The sequence below is a fragment of the Trifolium pratense genome, linkage group LG2 (assembly GCF_020283565.1).
Source record: "Trifolium pratense cultivar HEN17-A07 linkage group LG2, ARS_RC_1.1, whole genome shotgun sequence".
Lineage (NCBI taxonomy): Eukaryota > Viridiplantae > Streptophyta > Magnoliopsida > Fabales > Fabaceae > Trifolium > Trifolium pratense.
This window is the reverse complement of record NC_060060.1, coordinates 22667329-22674408: the sequence shown is the minus strand read 5'-3', so window position 1 is coordinate 22674408 and position 7080 is coordinate 22667329. Positions and strand designations below refer to the sequence as shown.

At 32.0% G+C, this 7080-nt stretch overlaps 1 pseudogene; it reads left to right on the top strand.

Annotated features, from left to right (window-relative positions):
* The first annotated feature begins 1199 nt into the window (after positions 1-1199).
* On the top strand, positions 1200-3832 carry LOC123908569 (annotated as a pseudogene).
* Positions 3833-7080: the final 3248 nt, after the last annotated feature.

Here is a 7080-nt window from a genome sequence, read left to right as displayed (position 1 = left end):
TAACAAAGGTTGTCATTGTCTCTGGATTGAATATGATTCTCAGGTAGTTAATAACTTGGCATAAAAGAATTCTAATATTGTGTCTTGGTCCCTTAGATATCATTGAAATAATTGTTTGGTGTTTGCTTCACAAGATATGTCTAATTTTCATGGATGATGTTTCTCCTCAAGTCACTTATGTTTTCATTTGAAAAAATTGAGTATTTTAATAAGACAGCTGTTAATTTAGAGATGCTTATTTTGTTGGATGAAATTAAGTGTCAAATTAATTGTGGGATGTGTCTAACTACACTTATCACTTTTTCTTGCTCCCTTTTTGCCCAATTTTTTAACCTTTCTTGTAGGTAGATATAGAATACAGAATACCACATTTTTAACCAATTACAAATTTAACAATAAAAATATAATGTGTAATATAAATCATTGAATAGAAAACCAATTCATATTAGATTATTAACAAACCATTGTTGTCAAATCATTTAAAGTGCACCAAAAGTCTTTAAAAAAATTAGACATACCAAATTTAATATTTTTTTGGTTTACAATAAGTTGGCGATCGAAACCCGGAATTATAACATACTATCAAAATCTCTCACACTAGATCAAATCTAGTGGCTTCAAATTTAATATCTACCACCCCATCTCTAAACAAAGAATTCTCAAGTTTTTTTTAATGAAATATTGTATGAGCTAGTGATTAAAAAAAATGAAAAAAGTGGTTTCAATTTATAGAATTATAAGGTGTCTGTGCGTGTGTTATTGGTTGATACTGTTACAATTGCTCGGATGACCAATCAAAACATGGTATTGGACAGTGGCGAAATTTTCATAAGGTTCACTAATTAAAGTGTAAACTAACTTCGCATCCTAGGATATGAAGTATGTTTCAATTCGCACCTTAGTATGAGAATTGTGTTTGAGTTCACACTTTAAGAAGTGAACTATATTTTTTCATAATATTTTCATTCATAGGGGACGTGAAGGGTGCAAACATTGGGGTTGAGTAAAAAAAAATTGTCACTCACTACATGGAATGAGAACCGAGTTTGCTACCTAGATAGCAAATGCGATATTTTGGTCATTTCAGGGGACGCGTGAGAAACGCTAAGGACGCGAAAAGAACAACTCATATGAAAATGGGGGCAATTTAGTCAATTTCAACCCATTTAGCTTGGCTGCCCCTATCCCAAAATCAGACCAAGGCTCCCATTATAACCACATCAAAGTTCCCCACCACACAGAAGAAAGAATCTCTCTCTTTCACAAAAACAAAATATTTCAACCTCTCTCTACCCTCTTTCTCTCTGACCTTCTGCCCCTCTTTCAAAACTCACAAATCTACACTCAACCTTCTCTGCCCTCCAATTTATTCACTTCTGACACCCCCTTAAATTTCTCTCCCAGTAATGAGTATGATCTTTCCTCACTCTCACAATTCCTACATTATAGTAATCCTCATCACCTGCTTCTTTCGTCATAAATTCTAGATCAAAATCAACCCTTTGAAAATCTACACCTTTTCTTTACTTCTTATAGGTTATGTATGATTGTGACCCTTTAATCTAAAAAAAACTCTCTTATAAGGCTCCACATATATTAACCTACCAAAAAGTTTTATCCCCATAAGGCTGTTCTTATGGCAGGTGGCAAGCTTTTTGGTGGTTCTAATATGTCACTTTTGCTTCAAAATGAAAGACTCCCTTGTTCCTCTGAAGTCCTTGAATCTCTTTGGGTTCATACCCCTGCCTCTTTTCATGGTGATCTTTAACTCCTTAATTCTTCTAACTGTTCTTTGTCATGATTTTCTGTTTCTGCGCATAACGCGCAGACGGACATGTTTGAATTGACTGTGAATTTGAAAATCAGTGATAGGATAAATTTTTTTAAGCTTAAAGTTTTAGTCTTTTTTATTTTCAAGATTACCGTATCACGTGATTCTGTCTATCTCACCGTCGATTCAAACGTGCATTTTTATAGTAAAATTTCACAATTTTATGTTTTATGAACATCATAGAGCATAACTTAACACACATGTTTCTTAAAATCATGAAAGTGGGTTTCCTTTTTCATTGTGAAGAAACAAAAAAAAAAAATATATAAAAAAAATAGTCTTTTTAATTTTTTATGAAGAAACCAAAATAGCAATTTCCCATGAAGAAACAATTAAAAAAAAGTAGTCTTTTTTATTATTTTTCTACTACCATGCATATAGTATAAATTGTGCATTTTTAGTTGAATTATAACATGGTTGGTACTATTTGGTGTTATGAATTCAGGTACAAATTCAGTGGTTGATTTTGAGAATGGTGGTGGTGGTGGAAGCAGAGTGGTAACAGATAGATCCTTCTTTCAACAACTTGAGAAAGAAGAGAATTGTGGTGATGATGATTATGAAGCATGTTTCCATCAACAAGGTAAAAAAAGGAGGCTTTCAAGTGAACAAGTTCAGTTTCTTGAAAAGAGCTTTGAGGTAGAAAACAAACTTGAACCTGAAAGGAAAGTTCAACTTGCAAAAGATCTTGGTTTACAACCAAGACAAGTTGCTATATGGTTCCAAAATAGAAGGGCAAGGTTCAAAACAAAGCAGCTTGAAAAAGATTATGGCACATTGAAAGCTAGTTTTGATAATCTCAAAGATGATTATGATAATCTTCTTCAAGAGAATGACAAGTTAAAAGAAGAGGTAAAAAAAGTAAATATTTGACGCACTCACAAGAATTCAGATTTTTTGCGGTCCCAAATTTGTATGCATTTTGTGTCTGTACATCAGTCACTATTGAATCGAGATCAGATGATTATTATTTTTTAAATTTAAAATACTAAACTTGAAATATGGACATTTTGATCTCAATTTAACAATCACTGATGTACTGACTACATGTATGTGTACAATTGATGACAGTCAAAAAATGATTCAGATTGTATAATTCAGATTGTATGCGATCACTTGTCGCATACATTCACGCAGTTGGCACACCGTTCCAAACACACATACACATTAAAACACACTTGATTTACCAATCGTTAGTTGGTTCAGTGGTGATTGCCGCTGGACTTGGTATGGAGGATCACGGCTCGACCCCCGCAATTGCAATCGGGAAGCGGCTAGAACCACTTGATACCATAAGTGACCCACAAATCAGTGGGTCCGCTATTCCTTACGAAAACAAAAACAAAAAAACACTGATTCAACTTTTCTACTTTATAGTGCTATGAGCTCTTTACTTTAATAAAGTTTGATATTTATCCCACTAATGAGTTAATGATTGAATGAAGGTTTAATTTTTTTATTAATTTTTTGTTCCAATAGGTGAATTCTCTCAAGAACAAATTGAATCCAAGAGACAAAGAGAAAGAGAAATCACATGACAAAGAAGCTATAAATTCACCTCAAAACAACAAAGATTCTATGGATTTAATCTCAATAGCAAATTCTTCAAAAGGGTCGAAAGTGTCACACCCTAATATGGTACTAAAATGTAAACAGGAAGATGCTAATTCAGCTAAAAGTGATGTGCTTGATTCTGATAGCCCACATTGCAATGATGTGAACAATCTTTCTTCATTCATAGAGCCAACAGATTCTTCACATGTTTTTGAACCTGATCACTCTGATTTCTCACAAGATGAAGAAGATAATGATAACTTGAGTGATAATCTTTTGACCCTTCCAAAGATTGAAGATGTTTGTTATGATGACCCACATGAAAATTCTTGTAATTTTGGGTTCCCTGTTGAAGATCAAACTTTTTGTTTCTGGCCTTATTGAATTTAAGTTTGATCAAAGTTTGTAACTTTGTACTAGAAGGAATAAAAATGGTTATTATCACTATTTTCTACTAAGGAATAAAATTGAAAGGGTTACATTGTGAATTGTGATATTAACAATGAGCAATTTTTACACATCTCTTTGCCATAGCCAAAGTTTGGAATTTTCAATAATATGATGGTCATATGATTAAGTGACAATATAAAAAACATTTACTGACAAATTAAATCCCATAGCTAAAGTTGTTCATACCCTTCGTGAGGGTAGTGCTTATGAAGACTTTTTAGCCAAACTTGGTCCTCGCAACTTTGAGGTCTCATATAGCTATTCCGCCTGCTGGAATGAATCTTCTCCTGTTAGTATTCTCCTGTTAGTAGCTGATGCTAGTGTGACTTTATATTTTAGATAGTTTTCTTTTGCTTCTTTTCTCTTAGTTTCCCTCATTGTACCAACAAGAAAATCAATCGTCATTGTGGCAAACATTGATAATAAACTAATTTGATTTCGCAAAGCTAATTTTGATTAAAAATGAACATGGTATGGAGGATTTATAATTGAAAACATGTATTTAATGGTTAATAAGCTACGGTTAAGGTTGAATTGTTCCTGAAAATTCGAAGTTTAAATTTCAACTGAAACAATAATTTGTTAGACTTTTACTTATCTCCCAAACGAACTCTATATACTAGAGTTATCTTTCTTCACGGATAGAAGAATTAAGAATCAATAAAAAAAAATTGAATAAGAAATTTTAAGCTACATAATCAATCAAAGTGTGAAGTGATTAATGTTTACGGATAGGTAAGTGATTAATGTTTACGAATCCACTTGAGTTGGTCTAGTGGTATTGGTTTGAGACCTGGGAGTGTGCTCTTCCTTAAAGTTTTAGGTTCGATTATCTCTGGTATCAATTTGGATGAGATAATTTAGCTTCTTAAAAAAAAGTGATTATTGATGTTACCTAATTTTATCGGACACGTAGCTTATGCGACACCGATAGGAATGCATGCTACGAAAGATAGGGTTGAGACTGAAACATCAACCATCTACTCAGAATCATTTCTTTACACACAAAAATAAATATCAGCTACTGTTAATTTGAGATTAAACGATTCAAATTATACAAAAGTAAAATCAGATAAAATAATCTCATCCATTAATTTAAGATCGGACTATTAAATTGTAAACTTCATCATACTATTCTTGTGTAAAATCCATTTCCCACTAAGTATGTTTTTGGTTAAACTTTATTTTATTATAAAAGTAAAATAAATTTTACACATAATGTTAAAATGAAAATAACTTTTACTTATCAAAAACAAAATTCCAACCGTGCACTTAGTACTTACCGCAGTGTGTCGGATGTGGAAGCTCTATTTCAATATGTTGTTGTTTTTACTCTTAATTGGAAGACACTTTATTTTTTATCATTATTCATTTGTCCTTCCTTCTCTATAGATAGTAACAGCTCTGCATGCTTCAGACGACTTTGAATATCACTGTTATTGGGTAAGCGTTTTAGAATATTTCAATAAATTTCATTTGGTAACAACTCAATTTTAAATAATGTAATAGAGTTGGTGTAAATTTTTATCCTAACTTATTAAGTTATTTCTATCGTTCATAGTCAAACCATAGTTGCACAATTTTTATTTTCAAAATAGTCTGATGGTCAGAATTTCATTTTTTAAGGTAAGTAAATCTCATATTTAAACTTCAATCTTTAGATATTATAATGTCTTTAGCAACTAAACTATAATCACGGTGATAGTTGTAACACTAGTTTATTCTTATAAAAAGTTAAAATAATGATAAAAATTAAAGATAAAAATAAAATTGGTCACGAAATTTAACGATTTTAACGCCTGATGATAAAAATAGAGATGAATTTTATCTTTTTTTGTGTGTAATTAATATTTTGTCATTGTTTTAACTTTTTGTAGTAGTAATTATTGTCATTATTTTCATTAAAATAATGTTTGAGAGTAAACAATCAATTCCTATGTGAAAACCAAAGACACTGCTAGAAATATTTGGCATATGTTTAAATGATAATTTTAGGGGACACTTTTTTTTTTAGAAACATTCATCTTTGGCTTAAATGCAGTTTTGCCCCTCCTGTTTTGATTAAATCGGAATTTTATCCCCCTATTTTAAAACGCGGACTTTTACCCTCCTGTTTTATAATTTTTTGGATTTTGTCCCCCCTAAAATTCTGGTTTCGAGTCACAACTTCAAAGCTTCACACACGACTCAATTTGGATCAATAATTCACCAAATGGATATCGAAATGACTGTAATCGAGTTATCTTTCCACAGAATCAAACCCCACTAAATTTGGAATTACGAAAAAAGATTAATTACCGTTTTAGTGAAGGTATATCCCCCAAAATTCTACACAAAATCTGCTTTCGAGTCCCAACTTCAAAGCTTCGCATACAACTCAATTTGGATCAAGAATTCACCAAACGGATACCGAAATGACCATAATCGAGTTAGCTTTCCACATAATCAACCCCCACTAAATTTGGAGTTACAGAGAGAGATTACTTACTGTTTTAGTGAATGTCTGTCCAATTACTAATTTTGCTGAAATCTACTTATGACCTTCAAATTCAACATCGTCTACCAAACACATGGTAACTCCAAATTTGACAAAATTTAAATGACAACAAGGGTAATTTCGTTAGCTTTCCGGACATGTAAATACTATTGAAAAATGAGCTAAAGGGTGAGAGACATGACAAAAATATCAATAGTAGTTCCATACAATAATTGATTTGGACAGACCTTCACTAAAATGATAATTAATCTCTCTCTGTAACTCCAAATTTAGTGGAGTTTGATTCTGTAGAAAACTAACTCGATTGCGGTCATTTACGTACCATTTTGGTGAATTATAGATCCAAATGGAATTTTGTGCGAAGTTTTGAAGTTGTGACTCGAAAGCAGATTTTGTGCAAAATTTTGGGGGACATACCTTCACTAAAACGGTAATTAATCTCTCTTTGTAACTCCAAATTTAGTGAGGTTTGATTCTGTGGAAAGATAACTCGATTACTGTCATTTCGGTATACGTTTGGTGAATTATTAATCCAAATTGAGTAGTGTGTGACGCTTTGAAGTTGTGACTCGAAAGCAAAATTTTAGGGGGGCAAAATCCAAAAAATTATAAAATAGAGGAGGTCAAAGTCCGCGTTTTAAAACAGAGGGTAAAATTCCAATTTAATCAAAACATGAGGAATAAAACTGCATTTAAACCTTCATCTTGTTATACACATATAATTGGTAACATGTTTAAAAGTCTTTCC